The sequence below is a fragment of the Furipterus horrens genome, unplaced genomic scaffold, assembly GCF_987537825.1.
Source record: "Furipterus horrens unplaced genomic scaffold, mFurHor1.1.pri manual_scaffold_9, whole genome shotgun sequence".
Classification (NCBI taxonomy): domain Eukaryota; kingdom Metazoa; phylum Chordata; class Mammalia; order Chiroptera; family Furipteridae; genus Furipterus; species Furipterus horrens.
This window is the reverse complement of record NW_028327179.1, coordinates 67,313,302-67,334,524: the sequence shown is the minus strand read 5'-3', so window position 1 is coordinate 67,334,524 and position 21,223 is coordinate 67,313,302. Positions and strand designations below refer to the sequence as shown.

General features: G+C 37.1%; 1 protein-coding gene across 1 annotated transcript in view; it reads right to left on the bottom strand.

The window, feature by feature from the left end:
• The window catches only part of FOXP2 (forkhead box P2), a 370,651-nt gene that overhangs the window by 173,661 nt on the left and 175,767 nt on the right, over window positions 1–21,223 (bottom strand). The gene's annotated exons all lie outside the window — the stretch shown is intronic.

Here is a 21,223-nt window from a genome sequence, read left to right as displayed (position 1 = left end):
AATAAAAATAGAATTTAGAACATTTATAAACATTTCTCATAAAATTGTTAATTCTTAAAACTTACACTGACATGTTCCAGCTTATAAGTACCCTGATTTTTCTTATGAAAAGAATTTATTATTCTTTCCTTAGTCTCAGTAGTCCATAAAGATAAATGTCTGCTCCCCTTGGCATGATGATTTTTTAATATGAGAAAATTATTAACATACTTTTTGTCTCCTTTCTCCTTTTCAATTTGGGTAAACTACTTTGTGATAGGCTCTTCCATTTTCCCTTTAATCAACTCTATCATATTACTTGTTATCCTTAGACTTCTTCCCATACTTCAATATCCCATTTTGATTCTGGAACTCAGACCTAAATGAATTTTTATAGAACTACAAAACAGCATCAGGCAGCACAAGATTGAAGAAAACCGTATTCTGTTCAGTCTACAAGTGATGGCTGATTCACTAAACACTTAGAGGGAAAAACACCCAATTTATTCAATACAAGGCTCTAAAAAATCCATAAATGTCACTGTTATGTGTTTGCCATGATTAAGTATAACTGTCAAGCCTGTGAGCATCTTTATCACCAGTGTTTTGAACTCTGCATCTATTAGGTTGGCTATCTCCTCGTCGCTTAGTTCTCCCACTGGAACCTTGATCTGTTCCCCCTTTTGGGGCATACTTCTCTGTCTCCTCATCTTGACACGTTCCTGTGGTTGTTTGCCTCTGTGTCTTAGGTAGAGCTGTTGCTCCTGTTATGAAGGGCGGAGCATTGGTATTTGTCAGTAGAGGGCAACCCATATCACCATGTTGTGGCGCTTTTTGTGGGGAGGGGTCTAAGATGGAACAATGCTGCTTCTTCAGCACTTGCCCTTTTTCCAGGCATTTCTCCCACTTCCATATGGGACTGGTGCTTCTCTAGCTGTTGCCCTTGCTGTCATTCCCAGAGTGGGTGGGTCTGCAGATGTTCTAGTGCTTTGGGAGCCCTTTAAACAAGTAGACTCTGCTGAGTGACTGGCAGTTTCTTCCTCCACTCCAACCTCCACTGGTTGGCACAGTCAAAAGCAATGAGGCATTTTTTTTCCCGGGTGCTGGGACCATGAACTGCGAGGTCTGGTCTGGTGCTGACAGTGCTCCCCAGGTGTCCCTCCTGACTTTTTAAAATGTGTGACTGCACTTTCCATCAGCCTGCCACTGCCGCCGCTGCCACTGTGTCCTCTCTACCCTCGCTCCACCCCTCCTACCTGTCTGGATGAGTAGTTCTTCTTTATATCTTTGTTTGGTGGACTTTCATGCAGCTTGATTTCCTGGAACTTCTGGTTGTTTCTAGTTTTGAGGTAGTCGTATTCCTTCTTAGTTTTGGAGGGAGATGCAGTGTGTCTGTCTAGGCCTCCATCTTGGACAGAAGTCCTCTACTTTGGTTCTTAATAAATATTCCCCACTATCAACTGGTCCAAAAACAGATGTCTCTTAATGCAATTTGTATGTGTATAACATTGTGAACGCAATGCTATTTTGACCTTTGACCCATTAGTGATGAAAAGATACATGTTAGCTTCGATTAACCCTTTTCTATCAGTATTTTATGAGAAACTTGAATATTTAATGCACATTGCTTACAACAACCCTGGTGTATTCAAAGACTTGGATATCACTAATCAGAAAGTACCTGAGTCTTTTTTATTGTACATATATCTATCTCTGTATTTAATACATTGATTAAATGTTCTAGTGTTTAACAAAGGTGTGGAAACATGGGACCAAAACACTGGTGTACAGGAGTAAGGAAAAGATGAAGGAAGGAAGGGAGGAAAGAAGGGAGGGAGGGAGGAAGGGAAAGAGGAAGGGAGGGAGGGAGAGAAGGAGGACAGGTTTAAAAGGGACAGGAATAATCAATTCTGGGTCTTAGGTGTGGATAAAATGATTGATCAGGACAAAGTAGCTAAAATCTAGAACACAGCAGGAGCTCAGTCTGTGTTCATAGGCTGGAGGTTGAGGGAGAGCTAGAAGGTTTCTTTGAAATGTCTAGATGCCCCACAAAGCATCTATTTTTCTAGTGGAGCTGTTCATAATACAGATTACTACAAGAAACTTAGAAAAATTATGGAAGATATTTTTTCTGTGTTTGTTACATTGTCTATGTATGTTCCAGCAGGGTGCTTCACCAGTACTGCCAAACTTCAGTAGTGACTTCTTGCGGGGAAAAAAAATCACCTCTACATTGGTAACTTTGCATTGTGCTTTATCTTATACTGAATATATACAAAGTCTTTAATAACATTTTAGTTATAATTAAAAATACTAAAACTTAGAATAAAGCCCTAAACCCACTGATATTTAGTCACCTTAATACATAGGCTGGTGTATTTCTAAATTTCCCTAATATATAAATAACAGAAAAATCTTGTCACTAAAGTATCTAAAGTTGTAAAATCTCTTTTCACATATCCCTTGGGCCCTATGTGTGAGTAATAACACCTATGATAAGCTATCAATGACAGACACTGTTATTTGCCTATCCCAAAATTCACTCTTCCCTTCTTCTCTACCAAAATGACCCAAACTATGTTCAGGGACAAAGTGCCCAGTTAAACGCAAACAATCTCACACAGTCAAAGAGATGACTGTTCATATGGTACTGTTTAGGCCAATGAGATTGAAACAGAAGCCTCTGTGTGAAGCAAGCTTGTTATTAAAGGCTATGAGAATGTGGAGAGATTCAGCTGACATGCACTTATTGCTGTTTTGCCTTCCTCTTTTTTTTCTGCCTGAAATATGAACATGATGTCTAGAGAAGGAACAGCCATCTTATGACCATGAAGATAAAGACTACATAGGGCAGGGAAGGAGACTGAAAGGAATGTTGGTCTTTTGTGTTGTCCTTGAGTGGCTATACAACTAAATCTGGACTTCCTGTGTACACAGGTTACTTATCACAGGAAAATTATATCAAATTCCTAAGCAGAGCAGTTGATAAGCTCCGTAGTAAATTTATATAGTATTTTAATGGAAATATCAAAAATTCACATGGATAAAGCAACAGATATAATTAACTTATAAAATTATACATCATGTAGAAAGTGTCATTGCTTGATAGTTCTTGATAATATGTGAGAAATCCTTACCTTTCATTTGTAATCCTGTACACTTACAAATAATTTTATTAAGCAGACTTCTTACTTCCAGTTCCCTAGTAAAAGTATCATTGATATTTAGTAGGGTTAGAAGCATGACTAGTACAAGATAACAAAGCAGTATATTTTGTTCAAAAGTAGCAGACGGAACAGGGGGTAAAGGGTGTATTGTAAACAAAGTATTTGTGTATATAAAATTAATAAATCAGAAGAAAGAATCTAGAAAGATAATATTTAGGTAAAGATGAAGGAAGAAAAATTAATTGTTATAGTCAAATAAGTATATTACATGTTATCTACCCAGTAAAAGTAATCAGTTGAAGTAACAGTCACAAACAGCCTGCCTAAATAGAGCAAAGACAAGACATATTAGTGTTTTAATATCATTCCCCCTTCTGATGGTATTAATGTCTGCTTATAATTTCTTTTCTAAAACAAACAGAAAAGCTGGTAAATACATCTTCATACTTGTTTAATAAAATTCAAAGAAGTAACAACCTGGACTTATTCTAACAAAGGAGAAATTCAATTTGCATAATTTGATCCAATTTTGCAAAGATTTGTTTAGCATCTATTATGTGTCAAGTCAAGCATTGTGTTAGGAATAAAATGTAATTTCTGACCTCCAAAGACTATATGGTATAATCTATCTTTGTAACTAATACATGTAGGAAAATAAAATAGAAATATGATACAGGTTCCGTAAATATACATAGGGGAGAGATTATTTCTCACTGAAAACTTAAAAAAACTCTAGGAGGTAGGGTCTTGAAGTATGCACAGGAGTTTAGCAACTCATTAAGGGGAAAGGATAGGAATGACTCCCTAAATAAATGGAAAAATAGTTACAGGGCTAGTCCGTGGTTTGTGGTGCCTTGCAAAATGCCTGCCATAAAAGAAACAACCTATAAGTGTGTGTGAATAAATGAACAAACAGGATGCTTAGAAAGCAGTAAGGATTAAATCCTGGTTGTAATATATTAAATGTATGATGACCTATAGCCTTTTGTGCTGTGCTAAGAGGTTAAAGAACAGGGCAATTTTCACATTAGGGCAGAGAAATATGACTCAATCAGATTAGAAGGGTTTACAGCTGGAGGGTGTAGAATAAGCTTAGGAAAAATTGATGAAAACATTGATAAAAGAGGGAAAAGGATAAAAAAATTTAGTTTGAAAGAAGTTAATCTGTATTGAGATGCATCAGGAAGTGACTGCGAAAAAATATCTGGAGCCTAAGGGAAAAGAGGAACTTGGTAGGATTGTAGAGTAGCAATGGTTTATGAATTGCACACATTTATGCAAACCCCACTATGTGCAAGACACTGGAAATATGAAAGTGAATAGCACGCAGTCCCAGCCTTCAAGGAAATTGTAGTAATTACGATTAATTGTGATACATACAAGAACAGAAGTATATATAAAACAGAAATAATATATAAAAATGAATAATTTATTCTATATTATGTGTGTACAGCAGGAGTGTATTAGAGCAGACTACACAGAAATTTGACAATAGAAATTTAAAATCTGCCCAGTAATAGTAATATGCTGTTATTAAAAATGTTAGTTTCCTGAAGTGAAAAAAAAATGCCCAGAAGTTTTCTAGGTGGAAAGGTGGAGAAGGAGATATTGAGAAAGAGAAAGGCCAAGTCTGCTGCATGAGACATGAAGCAATGTTAGAGAAACTACAAGTAGTGTGACATTGCTGCTCATATAAAGTGTAAAAGATGGGTGGTAGACAATGAGATCAGCATGCCATCATAGCAGACAGCTATCTTTGAAGACAATAAGTTTTGTTTTTGTTTTTATAATCCTCACCCAAGGACATTTTTTCATTGCTTTTAGAGGGAGAGGAAGGGAGAGAGAGAAACATTTATGTGAGAAACACTGAAGCGACCAGACAAGGGATCATATATACCTGGACCAGGAGTCAAACTCATAAGATAGGCATGTGCCCTGACCAGGAATCATACCTGCAACCTTTCGATTAAGAGATGATACTCCAACCAAATAAGCCACACCAGTCAGGGCAAGACAATAAGCTTTTTTTCTTAAGGTTTCTAATACCTAAAGATAGGCCAATTGAGCATAATAGACATGCACTGAGGCCTTTAGAAAGTAGATGTTATTTTTTTTAAAGTCAAATATGAAAAGAAAGTGAGTTCATTATTGATAATATTATGTGAGAACTAATGATAGTAAAAATAAAATACTGACTATATTTTTGCAAATAACCCTGGAAAGGATGAACAGAGAAAGACATTACAAGGATGTTCAGATTCAAAGACATATATAAAATAAATAAACAACAAACAAAACAAAATGCAGGAGTTAGATTCAAAAATATTGAATCTGGAAGGAATCTGAGGTATCACTAGTTTAGTTCTTCATTGTATTAGTTGGAAAACTTGGTCCCAGAGAGAGGAAATTACACAGTACATTAATAAGGGAATTCAGATTCAGTACTCTTTATTATGAGGAACCACTTTCCTGTTGTAAAAGAGTAGTTAAGGGTTCTTGCACAATATTTTGTGGACCAGTTATATTAGAGTTTCCTGGAGAGTTTAAAATATTTTGATTTTTCAAGGTCTTTTCCCCAGTAATTTTATCTCTATGGTCTGGAGTGGGCCCAATATTCTCCATTTTAAAAGGATTTTCAAGTAATATCTTAGACTTGAAAACTATTGGCATAAATGAACTCTAAAACTATATAGAAGAACAATGGTAATGGTTATTGATTAAGGGAAATAAATTCTCCCAGAAAAAAGTGAAAAATTTAAATGAAGCGCTCATTTTTGAGAAACTAACATTTTGTTAATCAGTTAATCACTAATTGTTTTAATGTCTACCACATGCTTCTTTCTTTGAGAAGAAGGTAGAATATAGAGAGAATGATTTCATTCTTTGTGGGTTTTTTTTGGTTTTGTTTTTACAAATATATTCTATTGAAGAATTAACTACAATTTTTCTGTGAACAACAGATATTCTTCATGTCACCACATCATAATGTTCAATATGTTTCTTGTTTTGTCACTTGAGTATGTTCAGTAGCACACTTAGTACTAGAAGATATTAAGGTGGCAGTTTTTACAGCATGCAAGTGTAAGCATTAGAAGTATAAGAATTTATATATTGTGCAAAGAAATTTTCTATTTTGTGTTATTAAAATGCTTAACTACTAGGTACTATAGGTTCTATATCTATACTAATAAAACTATAAAAATTAGCATGCTCAAACAACAAAAAGTAAAAAAATAAACAAAAACAAAAAACACCAAATTCTTTTATCCAAGCTGGGTGTGATTCAAGAGCTTCAATTGTGAACTGAATCTAAATAGTGGCTCTATAACTTGAGGAATAAAACACTAAGTTCAGAATTTCTGGAATAACCAGTCACCAAAGATCATTAAAATAAAGCTTCTACTTACTACTGAACTTCTATGAGACTTCTTCATACTCCATACACTGCTTTCCCCATGCTCTTAAAAAGCATATTAAGTAACTGTTACTCTTAAGGAGTGCTCAAGGTAATCGACTGGTGTCATTGGACATTTGCAACTAAGAAGGAAACTATATTAGTAATAGTATTGAGTACCTCTGTCAATTCTTCATATAAAATATCAGCAAGGAAAGTAGGGGAAACTTTCTTGTTCATTTAGGATTTTCCTCATAGATATTAGATTGCAAGAGCTAGTATAGTAGACCTTTAAAATTCACAAATGTAGAGAATTTGATTATTTTCAAATTACACCAAAGTTCCAAGACATTACCCCTCTGTGTCAAGTCATGAAACTGTGTCAAGCTGGTCTAGTCTTTAGACTGTTGGCTTCTCATACATATAATCTAACCCACCCACTCCTATGCATTCTTTTATTATAAATGCACCTTTTCTGTTCTCTACCCATTCTCACCTATGTAGGAGAGAAGAGATGTAAAAACAATTGCTTCATTTTTTTAAAAAGTGACATTTATCATGAGATAAATTTTATTGAAAGTTGGAAAGTTGTTAACTTTGTGTTACAAACAATGGTAGCTTGATTAAGAATAAGGACCATTCCATATTCTTGAACTGGGTATTTCTTGAATTTGAGGCTTCATAAAGATCTCAAGATGCATAACTTGTGAATGTCAAGAGTTTACTATAATTAGTTCTTATGAGTGGTTTCTTCCTCATCTAATCAGAGAACATAATTTTCTTCTTAAAAATGTGCTCTACTATAGCAATTTATTAACACTTTCTAACTGCCTTTGGGAAAAATAACTTAGTGCCCAGCTGTAATTTAAATTAAAATAATGTTTGATTCTTATAAGTGTATATGATTTTCATATTAAGGTAGGAGGAATAAAATATTTTTGAAAGAAAAAAATTATTACACTTTTGTTTAATCATTTCTAATGCCATGCTTTCAAATTTAGCATCATTAAAATAATCATAATCAGTGCAACCTAAGAACTGCTTAGAAAAACTGGCTTTTTAGTACAATCAACTCTGCCACTTCTAGTTTAAATATTCATTTCTCAATGAGTGTTCTAGGAAACATGACAAAAGGATTTAAGAAATGATGAAACCATTCTGATGGTAACTTTAACAGAACTACCTATGTCATCAGTAACAAGAGAGCTTCTAACTATTGAGATATTCAAGAGTAGAGTTGTTCTCATACTAAAATTGCAACATAAAACAGCATAAAGGAAACTACTCTTGGGGCAAGACAAAAACCATATTGAATACTAGATTATAAGAAGTAACACAGTTTTACTATTTTATTAGTAAAATAATGCGCTAGAATATTTTTTAGGTTCAAGAAAGAATTCAGTAATTACAGGACTTGACTTGGAGTGGTGAACACACAATACAGTGTACAGATGATGTGATATAGAATTGTGCATCTGAAACCTATATAATTTTCTTAACCAATGTGACCCCAATAAATTAAAAATGAAAAAATGAATAAAGTTATTCTTTTCTCAATATGGGAGTGAAGGGATAGTTAGTGATTGGAGGCTCGCGGTCAGGCAAGGTACGTCACGCGCAGAGGCTGCGCGCAACGAGGAGGCGGTCCAGAAAAGATTGAGGCGGAAGCAGCGTCAACAGCAGCAACAACAGCCATCTGCCTTCACCTGTAACAAGTGCGGCAGGGATTGTCACTCCCGAGTCGGACTGCACAGCCATTCTCGGCGGTGCAGATAGACTCTCAAGAAGCTACGCCATCGTCTCTCGAGATGGACGGCTGCCGACGACGACGACGAGTTAAAATGGACAAGATTACATGATAAGAGAAAATAACTGAATGATGAAGGAAGAAAAAATATAGTAGAAATGATGATGTTAGCAGAAAAATTTTAAGAAAACCAAGTAAAATAGTGGAATGCAGGATGATAGGAGGATATGAATAGACTCCACAGAGATAACACAATGAATTTTAAGTGTAAATCAATTCTAAAATAATTTCACTTTTTGTCTTTAATCATGTACTGACACTGTTCTTCATTTTGTCATTCAATTTAGCTTGTACACCGCCAAGCATCTTAAGATAAAATTCACAGCCTAAGTCTTAAATCCTATGGAGAGCTCCCTTACCAATATTAATTTTTTTCTTCCTCTCACTTTAGTTAAGGTAAAGATGTCAAGGGAGTATATACTTAAATTCCTAATGGATTACAGAAAGAATTAAGTGCTTGGATAGTTAAGAAAAGAGAAAATTTGATCTCCTAGAAAGCAGTTTTCTTCCAAATTTAATTTATGGAAACTCTATTATATATGCAATATACAGTTATTTGTCCCTGGCTGGTTTAGCTCAGTGGATTGAGCGTCGGCCTGCGAGCTAAGTGTCGCTGGTTCGATCTTCCAGTCAGGGTACATCAGAGAAGGAAAACTCTGACTCCAAAAAACCTCCACTGTCTTGCGGCATACCTCTTGAGGGGAAAGGCTAAGGGAGTAAACCCCGACAGAAAATCCGGAGCCGGAGTCCCTAAGGCGGTTTGACGTTGTAGTCAACACCGGCAACTCCTGCGGCGCACCTGAAGCCAAGCTGTATCGACTCCGTCTTTCCCTTGGACCCTTCAGCTGCGAAGAGAGGGGGGGTCTGCTGCATGGGCAACAGCAGACCCTCCATATCACCCTGCCCAGGCTCTGTAGCTTCAGCTTCACTGGAGAGGACACTCCAGCGTCATCGCAAGATGTCGATTCAACACGGGAGGAGACAGATACCGTGTCACTCCCGAGTCGGACTGCACAGCCATTCTCGGCGGTGCAGATAGACTCTTGAGAAGCTACACCATCGTCTCTCGAGACGGACGGCTGCCGACAATACAGTTATTTATACAATTGGAGACATAGCAGTCTGAGAAGAAGTACACTTATTAATTCTCTTTTTTTGTATTTAACATTGATGTTAAAGTAAGATTTTTTCCCATTTATTATTGATCACTTTAGTATTGATGATCTTAAGAGTTACTGGCAAATGATAAAGAAAGAGGGGAATTAAAAATCTCAATATTGCAGTTAGTATCACATGCATGAAAATGCTCATCCTCATGGACATTGTTTGATATGGCTTACAAGTTCCATCTTTTTAAAACTCTCCTGTTCCTTGACCTTGCTTGATAAAGTAAATGCTAACTTGATGCTTCTTTTCTTTCTTCTGCTTCTTTTTCTTCTTGCTGTAAAAATGTGGATGTTCCTGAGCTCCTCTTTGTAAATTATCTTTTTCAGAAATTTCCATTCCCATAGATTCACCTATCCCTTATGGATTATTTCACAAAAATTTGTCTTCATCTCTGACTTCTCTGTCAATCTCTAATTTTCTAAAAGTTTGCTGTTTTAATTTACTTTTCCTGCCATCACCTCAAACTTAACATGTATAAAGTTCAATTCATCATATGCCTAACCAAATTTTTTTTAACTATCCATATTCCAGATTCCTCACAACTCACGTTCCCCAAAACATCCTCCAAATGTGCCATTGTTAAGTAGGTCTTTATAAAACACTGATTTGATCATATCACTCACTTATCAAAACTTTTTTTTTCTTTTCTTTTTTTTTTTTTGGTTTTTCAATTACAGTTGTCCCCTTTTCCCCTAATTTCTCTCCCCCACCCAACCCACCCCCTCTCCCACAATCATATCCCTCTCAAAAATTTTTAATAACCTCTGCTACCTAAACCATAAAGTACAAACTCATTAGCATGGCATTTTGGGCTCCATAAAGTTGTTGATATGTATTTCTAGCCTTCCAACACATTCATTATTCTTTTAGTATGATATTTCTACGATGGTCAAAACAAAATTCTTTCTCTTGCCTAACCATACCTCACAATTTCCTGTCTGCACTTTTGATGACATCTTTTGAAATATTCTCCATTAAAATATATCCTTTACTTTACTAAATGGCCTTTTTTTTTAAGCCCAACAGAGATAATACCTTTCCACAAAGCCTTCCCTTCTCACTTGGGCCTGAATGGATAATTTTTCTTACTGCTTATAGCACTTTCTGCCTTCCCCATTCCTATAGCACACCTCAGTCACTTGACATTTGTTTACGTGCCTTACTATCTCCTCAAATAAATCAAAAGTCCCTGAGGTTATTACATATGATTATACTGAATGAAGGTTTCTATTTTCCCAAGCCTCCTTCCACTCTCCTCTCAGCACAATCTCCTCCTCATTCATTGATTCAATGAGTTTTTATTGAACTCTATTATTCACCAGGTATTGTTTTAGGCACTAAAAACAAGTAGAACAGCCCTGGGCAGGTTGCTCAGTTGATTGGAATGTCATCTTGTACCTAGGTTTTGTGATCGATCCTAGGTCGTGACTCGTGGAAGGCAACCAATCGATGCTTCTCTCTCACATTAATGTTTCTCTCTCTCCCTTCCTCTCTCTAAAAATCAATAAACATATCCTCAGGTAAGGATTAAAAACTTAATAAGTAGTAAGAGTTCAAAGATGGCAGCGGAGTAGGTAACAGTGTTGTCTGCTTGCTCCCATAGTGGAAAGGCTTGGAGTACAAACACGGAGACGAGTAAGTGAGCATGGATTTCAGACAGCACGAGCAGGGAAAGGAATGTGGGAGTGGAATGAAAAAGGCAGAAGGCTTGCCCACGCTCTCAAGGGGAGTTGCTGGGCCCCCCAGCCTGGCGTCTGCTGCCGCACCGCATCCCAAAAGGACAGCTGCAGACCAGCTCATTGGCTGAGATCTGCTTGGAAACTGCTGCTTGCCATAGGCGCTGGGACCAGCAGAGTCCTGGGGGGAAGACAATAGGAAGGATTCCTTGAAACAGCTGGAGGTGTGGGAGGACAGTGAGCACCCAGAGTGTGGGAAGCTGTATGAAGTGAATTTAGGTGGGGATCCTCTGGGCTGGCAAATCTGGGCTGGCAACCCTGCGCCCCTGGTGCTTCCATCATGGCACGACTAAACAAAAAGGAGCAGAACTAAGCTGGGGAGAGGGGTCCATACAGGAGAGCTGTGGCAGAAACACAGACTCAGTGGGGGCCCCAGGCAGGCAAGCAGTGCACAGAGGTGAACAGTGAGATGCTGCCAGCCAGGGACAGATGCAGCCTGGTGCTGTGGCTTGGAGCACAGAGACTTCTTGGGAGGAGGAGCAAAGACAGAACCCAAGGCTGGGTGGGGACAAGGGACATGCACACTGGCTTGCCAGCAGAACAATGTTCCTAGAGAAGCCTGAGGATTGCTGGAGGGTGCCACAGGACAATGGGGAGAGATCCAACACAGTGCGGCTCACAGCAGAAAGTTGCAGCAGGCCCACGAGTAAGAGAAAAGCAGCCACAGAAACCAGCCAAATCTTCTCACAGCAAGCCAGCCAAAAAAGATTTGAAACTCGTGGAATTTTGACCAGGTATGGACCTAGAAAAAGAAGACTGCGCACAAAGGTTGAACTGAGTAAAAACTCTCTCCCCACCTTTTTTTCCTCTTCCCTTTTGTTTTCTTCTCATTTATCTCTTCCCTTTTTTTCCTTACTTTTAATTTAATTTAATTTAACTTAATTTTTTTCTTCCTTTTTAAAAACTCCTTCTTTAATCTGTTTCCTACCTTCTCCCCCTCCTATTCTTCCTCTTCAGGTTTTGTTTCTTTGTTTGTCTGTTTTGTTTAGTCTCCCCTTGACACTTAAAATATAGCATATAACTGCTATTTAAACATAATACTATACACTTCCACTTTCTCACTTTATTTTGCATTCTTCCATCTTTTTTAACATACAATGTAAATGTTACTTACTTTCTCACATAGCCTTGACCTAACTTGCTACTATTATTATTCTATCACCTTACCTCTCAAAAATCACCTTTCTTTCATTTAAAACAACACTTATCTGTTTCTCCTATAGTATAATAGTATTAACCTCTCTATATTTATATTAATACTGGCTCATTTGCTGCCAATAGTGGGATTGTGGGTGGGGGATATTTTTGAGCATGTGGGTTTCTTGCCTGGGTTGTATGTTTATGTTTTAACAGCATCTCCACAAAAGAACTCAAGACAAGGTGGGAAGAGTGACCCTCAATCAACTAGCCAGAGGGAAGGATCCACCGAAGAGTAACTGAAATACAACCAGACAGCATAAATAAATGGCATAAAGGGCATTCCAAGAGCGTCAGGCTCAGGAGATCAAAGAGACTGCACCACTGAATCCCCCAGGTTTCCTATAAAGAAACTCATACCACAAAGGTGGGAAATCAAAGCAGACAAATCTAATAAACAAAAACAAACAAGAAGAATCCAACATTGGAAGACACAGAAACCACCTCCCAATGAAAGGAAAAGAGAAATCCCCAGAAACAGAGATAGATGGAATAGACATAAGCCAACTATCAGACATGGAATTTAAAAGAATGGTGATAAAGAAGCGCTATGTACTTGACAATCTCAAAGAAAACTACAACAAACTCCAGGGATACTACAAGGAACTCCAAGGAAAGTACAAAAAAATTGAAGGGAAGCTACAAAGATTTTACAGAGAACTACACCAGCATAAAAAGGATATAGAAACTATTAATAAGAATGAGGAACAAATGAAGAATACAATTTCTGAATTAAAGAACACAGTAGAATCAATAAAAATCAGGCTAAATGAAGCAGAGGATCAAATGAGTAAGTTAGAGGACAATGTAGAAAAAATTCTCAGACAATACAACAAAATGAAAAAAGATTGAAAAAGTATGAAGAGGGTTTAAGGGAACTACAGGACAACATGAGACTAAACAACATTAGAATAATAGGGATATAAGAAGAAGAGGAGGAGCAAGGCATAGGAAACCTGATATAAAAAGTAATGACAGAAAATTTTCCTAACCTGATGAGAGAAAGAGTCATGCAAGTCGAGGAAGCACAGAGGGTCCCAATGAAGATTAACCCAAAAAAGGCCCACTCCAAGGCACATAATAATTAAAATGGCAACATTCAAAGACAAAGTGAGAATCCTAAAAGCAGGAAGAGAGAAACAACTAATAACAACAAGGGAGCTCCAATAAGTCTATCAACAAATTCTCAACAGAAACTCTACAAGTCAGAAGAGAATGGTCAAAAAAATTTCAAGCAATGAAAAACAAAGGCCTACAACCAAGTCTATTCTACCCAGTAAGGCTCTCATTCAAAATGGAATGTGAAATAAGGAGTTTCTCAGACAAAGGAAGACTAAAAGAATACATCTCCACCAAACCAGCATTGCAAGAGATGCTAAAGGGAATGCTTTAAGAAAAAAGAGAGAGAGAGAGAGAGAGAGAGAGAGAGGGAGAGGAACACAGGTATAAAGGGAAATGAATAAATACCTGTCAATAGTAACCTTAAATGCAAATTGATTAAATGCTCGAATTAAAATACATAGGGTAGCAGACTGGATACAAAAACATGACCCACATATATGCTGTCTACAAGAAACAGACATCAAAATAAAAAGGTTTACACAGACTGAAAGTGAAGGGATAGAAAAAGTATTCCAAGGAGGTGGATATGGAAAAAAAAGCTGGGGTAGCAATACTTAGATCAGACAAAACGTATTTCACAGCAAGGGCCATAAAAAGAGACAAATAAGGACATTTCATAATACTTAAGGAAACAATCCATCAAGAAGTTATAACCCTTGTAAACATATATGCACCAAACATAGGAGCACCCAAATATATAAGGAAAATACTAGAAGACTACAAGAAGGATATCAACAGCAACACATTCAAACTAGGGGACTTTAACACTCTATTATCAACAATAGACAGATCTTCAAAGCAAAGACACAACAAGGATATTGAGGCATTGAACAACACAAAAAACCAAATGGACTTAACTGATATATATAGAACTTTCCACCCAAAAAAGCAAAATAGACATTCTTTTCAAATGCACATGATAGGACACAAAACAAGCCTCAACAAATTAAAAAAAAATTGAAATATCAAGCATCTTTTCAGACCACAAAGCCTTGAAACTTAAAATCAACCACAAGGAAAAAAACAAAGACATTCAAACTCATGGAGAATGAATAACATGATATTAAATAATGAATGGGTTAACAATGACATCAAAGAAGAAATCAAGAAGTCTCTGGAAACTAATGATAATGATAATGGGACACAGCAATACAGGCCTACTTAAAAAGGATAGAAGAATCTCAAATAAAAAATCTAACCCTACATCTTCAAGAACTAGAACAACAACAAACAAATCCTAGGGCATCTAGAATGAAACAAATCATCAAAATCAGAGCAGAATTAAATGACATAGAGACTAAAGAAACAATTCAAAAGATGAACAAAAGTAGGAGCTGGTTCTTTAAAAAAAAAAAAAATTGACAAGCCTTTAGCCAGGCTCATCGCAAAAAAAAGGGGGGGGGGAGAGGACCCAAATAAACAAAATCAGAAACAAAAGAGGAGAAATAACAACTGATATCACAGAAATACAAATCATTGCAAGAAATCAAACAAACAATTGTATGGCAATGAATTTGACAACCTAAATAAAATGGACAAATTTCTAGAAACATATAACCTTCCAAAACTGAATCAAGAAGAAGTAGAGACTTCCGGCCAAGATGGAGGCTTAGACGGACACTCTAGGTCTCCCTCTACAACTATAGAGGAGTACAACTACTTCAAAACAAAGGATAACTAGAAATTCCAGAAAATAAAACTACATGGAAGTCCAACATATGAAGTTATAAACCAGCGGTGCCATTTGGGCAGGTAAGAGTTAAAGTGGGCAGTGCTGTTTGCGGTCGCACCCGGAGCGGCACCCGGAGCGGCGGGCCGCGAGGAATCCGGCTGCGCAAGCCCCTGGCGGTGCGCGACCCCGGCGAGGAGTCCCGGCTACGCAAGCCCCTGGCGGTGCGCGACCCAGGCAAGGAATCCCGGCAGCCAAGCCCCTGGCGGTGCGCGACTCCGGAGCTGGGGAGAGCGGCCGCCGCATTGCCTTGAACAGTGAGGCCCAGGGGGGCGGGAGGACGGATCCCGGCCTCCTAGCTGAATAACTGTGTGAATCCATCTTGGACCCCCGCCCCCAAAGAAAGCACCACAGGGCTGCGAAATAGGTCGCGGACAGGCAGGCGCCGGTCGCTAATTTGTGACGCGTACACAGGCACTGCCCCCGACAGCCGGCCCAAGAAAACAAAACGCATCTGTCAAAATGAGGCAGGCAACTTTAGAAATACTGGTAACACAACTCACCAGGCAGCAGATAGAGAACCTGACAGATGAACAGGTAAGAAACCTGTCAGAGGCTCAGTTCTGGGCCATTGTTATCAGGTGGCTTACAGAATTCACAAAAGAGCAGGAAAAAGATATGAAAGAAGCGAAAAACTTTCATAACGAAAGGAACAAAACCGCATACGAGACAGAAGGAAAGGAAATAAAATCCAGAGTTCATTTCAACAAACTGGAATATGGAGAAGGAACAAGCAGTCAACCAATGCAGCGAGAGGAAATGGGAAGCAACAATGAGAGGATCAGAAACCTCTGGGACAGCTATAAAAGGCCCAACATAAGAATCATTGGTTTGCCAGAGAATGAGGAAGATGAACTAGAACTTGAAAAATTGAGTGAAAATATAATAAAGGAGAACTTCCCAGACTTGGGGAAGGGAATAGACCTGCAGGTCCAGGAAGCAAGGAGAGTTCCCAAGAGACTGGACCCAGGGAGAACCACTCCAAGACACATTATAATCAAAATGTCAAAAATTAAAGATAAAGAGAGAATCTTAAAAGCAGCAAGAGAGAAGAAAAGAATTATGTACAAAGGGGTCCCAATTAGACTATCAGCTGACTTCTCAAGGGAAACCCTACAGGCAAGAAGAGACTGGCAAGAAATATTCAAAGTAATGAAAATCCAAAACCTACAACCACGAATACTCTATCCAGCGAAATTGTCATTCAGAATAGAAGGACAGAGAAAGTGTTTCCAGGACAAAATAAAACTGAAAGAGTTCATTAGATCCAAACCACTGTTATATGAGATGTTAAAGGGACTGGTTTAAAAAAAAAAAACAGAAGCTAGGGAGATGAAACAAAGGCAAATAAATAGGCAACGAGAGTGGAAGAGGAACTGTGGGTACGGGAAGCATATTGGGGGGAGGTCAACAGGGAGGGGGAATGGGGAAAGGGAGGGAGATGATATAGGAATTGGGGATCAAGGTAGGAGGGAATGGAATAGACGGAGAGAGGTTGGGAGGAACTGTATGCACAACTAATGGACATAATCTAAAAGGGGGGAACAACTGGAGGGAGGGGGGCCACCGGGTGGAGGGGAGCAGAGGGAAGGGAAATTGGCACAGATGTAATAATTTAATCAATAAAACACATTAAATCTGAAAAAAAAAAAAAAGAAGAAGTAGAAAGCCTGAACAGATCAACAACAAAGAAAAAACTGAAACAGCTATCAAAAATCTTCCAGCACACAAAAGCCCTGCACTGGATGGCTTCACAGGCAAATTTTACAAAACATTTAGGAAAGAACTAATTCCTATCCTTCTCAAACTATTCCAAAAATTCCAAGAAGATGGAAAAATCCCAAACTCTTTCTATGAAACCAGTATTACCCTAATCCCAAAACCAGGTCAAGACACAACAAAGAAAGAAAACTACAGGCCAATATCACTGATGAAAATAGATGCTAAAATCCTCAACAAAATATTGGCAAACAGGATCCAGCAACACATTAAAAACATTATACACCACAATCAAGTGGGATTCATCCCAGAGATGCAAGGATAGTTTAATATTCGCAAATCAATAAATGTAATACACCGCCTGAACAAAATGAAAGGCAAAAATCACATGATCATGTCAACAATGCAGAAATGCATTTGATACGATACAACACCAATTTAAGATGAAAACACTCAGCAAAATGAGAACACATGGAGCATACCTCAAAATAACTAAGGCTATATACAAGAAACTCAAAGACAACATCATACTCAATGGACAAAAACTGAAAACATTCCCCCTGAGGTCAGGAACAAGACAAGTATATCCACTATCTCCACTCCTATTCAACATAGTGTTGAAAGGTCTAGCCAGAGCAATTAGACAAGAAAAAGAAATAAAAGGCATCCAAATTGGGAAAGACGAAGTAAAACTGTCATTATTTGCAGACGACATGATAGTATACATAGAAAACCCTATAGACCTCACTAAAAAGCTACTTGGCATAATAAGCGAATTTGGCAAAATAGCAGGGCACAAAGTAAATGTACAGAAATCTAAGGCATTTCTGTACACCAACAATAAAATATCAGAGATAGAATCTAAAAAAAAAATAATCCTGTTTACTATAGCAACAAGAAAAATAAAGTACCTAGGAATAAACTTAACCAAAGAGATAAAAGACCTGTACTCGGAAAACTATGTAACACTGAAGAAAGAAATTAAAGAAGATACAAATAAATGGAAGCAAATACCATGTTCATAGATGGGAAGAATCAACATCATTAAAATGTCCATACTACCCAAAGCAATTTACAGATTCAATACAATCCCTATTAATATAGCAATGACATATTTTACAGACCTAGAACAAATACTTCAAAAATTCATATGGAACCAAAAAAGACCCCAAATAGCCAAAGCAATCTTGAGACAGAAGAACACTGCAGGAAGAATCACAATATTAGACATCAAACTATACTACAAAGCCACTGTGATCAAAACAGCTGGTATTGGCATAAGAACAGACATATAGGTCAATAGAACAGAATTGAGAGCCCAGAAATAAACCCAGGTCTATACAGTCAACAAATATTTGACAAAGGGGGAAGGAGCCTAAAATGGAGTGAGAAGAGCCTCTTCGACAAATGGTGCTGGGAGAACTGGACAGGGACGTGTAAAAAAATGAAACCAGACCACCAACTTACATCACACACCAGAATAAACTCAATATGGATCAAAGACTTAAATGTAAGATGTGACCCCATAAAAGTACTACATGAAAACATAGGCAGGAAAGTTTCAGATATCCCATGTAACAATATCTTCCCCTATACATCTCCTAAGGTAACAGAAATAAAGGAAATAATAAACAAATGGGATTACATCAAACTAAAGACTTTCTGCTCAGCAAAAGAAAGAATTAGCAAGATGAAAAGGAAACCAACCATATGGGAAAACATATTTGCCAATGATACCTCAGACGAGGGATTGATCTCTAAAATATATAAAGAACTTACACATCTCAACACCAAGAAGACAGACAACCCAATTAAAAAAAGGGGAAAAGACCTGAACAAACACTTCTCCAAGGAGGATACACAGAAGGTCCATAGGCACATGAAAGAATGCTCAACATCACTAACAGTCAGAGAGATAAAGTAAAAACCACAATGAGATAACACTTTACACCTGTCAGAATGGCCATCATCAACAAATCAACAAACAACTTGTGCTGTCGAGGATGTGGAGAAATGGGAACCCTAGTGCACTGTTGGTGGGAATGCAGACTAGTTCAGCCACTATGGAAAAGAGTATGGAATTACCTCAAAAAACTAAAAATGGAACTGTCTTTTGAACCAGTGATTCCACTGATAGGATTATAACCGAAAAATCCTGAAACCCCAATTCAAAAGAACTTATGCACTCCTATGTTCATAGCAGCGCTGTTTACAATAGCTAAGTGCTGGAAACAGCCTAAGTGCCCACCTGTAGATGAGGGGATCAAAAAACTGTGGTACATTTACACAATGGAATACTATGCAGAAGAAAGAAAGAAGAAACTCCTACCATTTGCAAAAACATGGATGGAATTAGAGAGAATTATGCTTAGTGAAATAAGCCAGGTAATGAAAGAAAAAATACCATATGATATCACCTAATACAGGAGACCAAGGAACAACACAAACAAATGAACTAAATTGAACAAGGAACAGAATAACAGTTATCAGAGGGGAGTGGGGAGGGAGAGAACAGGGATAAGTAAGGAAAGGTTTAGTCAAAGAACATGTATAAATGACTTATGGACAGGGACAACAGTGGGGGGATATGACTGTGGGAGAACGGGTGAGGTGGGTTGGGGGGAGCAATGGGGAAAATGGGACTACTGTAATTGAAAAACAATTTAAAATAACTTAATAAGTAGGATATTCATGGTCTCTGTTGTCATAGAGCTCACAGTAGTAGAAAAACAAACAAACAATATTAAAATACAAGTTTATAACAGGTGGGAGTGAAGTATACATGTTGTGAGGGCCTACAGAAGGGGAAGATGTAGTAGTAGTACTTAAAACACTCACTGTTGCTTTCTTTAAAATTAAGGACACTTTATATTGTACTGAGTAGCAAATAGTGAAAAGTGTGGTCAAATAAAAGGAATAATATTATAGAATATTTATCATAAGCTTGGATTAAATATCAATTGCTTACAATAATCATCATGGAAATTACTAATTCATAAATGCAAGGATTTATGCTAGTTACCTTATATTGTATTTTTAGTTTCTACAACAGTCTTGCAAGGTAGGTATCCTTATTCCCATTTTAGAGATGAGAAAACGGGCCCAAGGAAATCAGGTTACTCCACTTAAAATCTTACTAATTAAGAGCAATGGTACTACATTTGTGAATGGATCATATGCAAGTTTTTCACACAAGTGGACTTTGCAATGATAGACTAGATAATCTAGACCCTCCTTCATAGGGTGTCATTCTTGAACAGCTGGCCACAGGTGGCAACATCAAAATATTTTTAAGAAAGATTTTATTCTATCATATTTTGTAAAATTGCCTATTTCACACTGCCTTTTAAGAAATTTTCTTTATGGGAATGGGAAATCAGGACTACATAAGGCATAGTCTGTCCTTGTTAATAGCTTTTTAATTAAACTTTTTAAATTTATGATACAACAAAAGTGTATTAGATTAACTACTTATTTTTTGATAGAGAAAAATATAAATAACAAAAATACCTTTAAAAACCTCTTTCTTAGTTTCTGTGTCTATTCCAACCCATATCACAAAATTTTCAATTATGTTACTTTTAGTATTTGAAACAAAATGTCTTCTGGCTTCTCTCTAATTCTTCTATACTAGAACTCAAAAATTAATGTTGAAAAGGAAATATTCAAATTCATTCCTTACTACTGTATTAGTGGATTTTGATTACTTCCCAAAACATATTTACCAATGTCCAATTCTATATCTCATAGAGGTATTTCTTTTCATTATTTAAACATTTTACTTCATTTTTATATATTTTATACTTTATTGTTTTTTCCCCATAGAATGTGAAATTTGGAAATGTTAATTAGTTTACAGCAGAATTTCTGACTGTCTCCTAATGCTAATTTAATTTTGGAGCGAAGAATTAGAGGATGGTAGAAATACGTTAAACTGGATTACATCAAAACATTTTATTGTAGATTATTAAAGTAAATAAATGGGTAAAATAATTCCTGTTTAACTTAGAATTTTCCTAAAATCAATTTATAAAATTATTTCAAGGCATTAAACAAAACAAAGTTGCCTTAGATATTATACAAAATGATACTTGTACAATGGTTTCCATAGACATAAGATTTAATACTTAGATTCCAAACCATCATTTTTTGGCTTTTGTAAATGAAAACAAGCAAATCAGTAAACCTAATCCTTAACTCATAAGC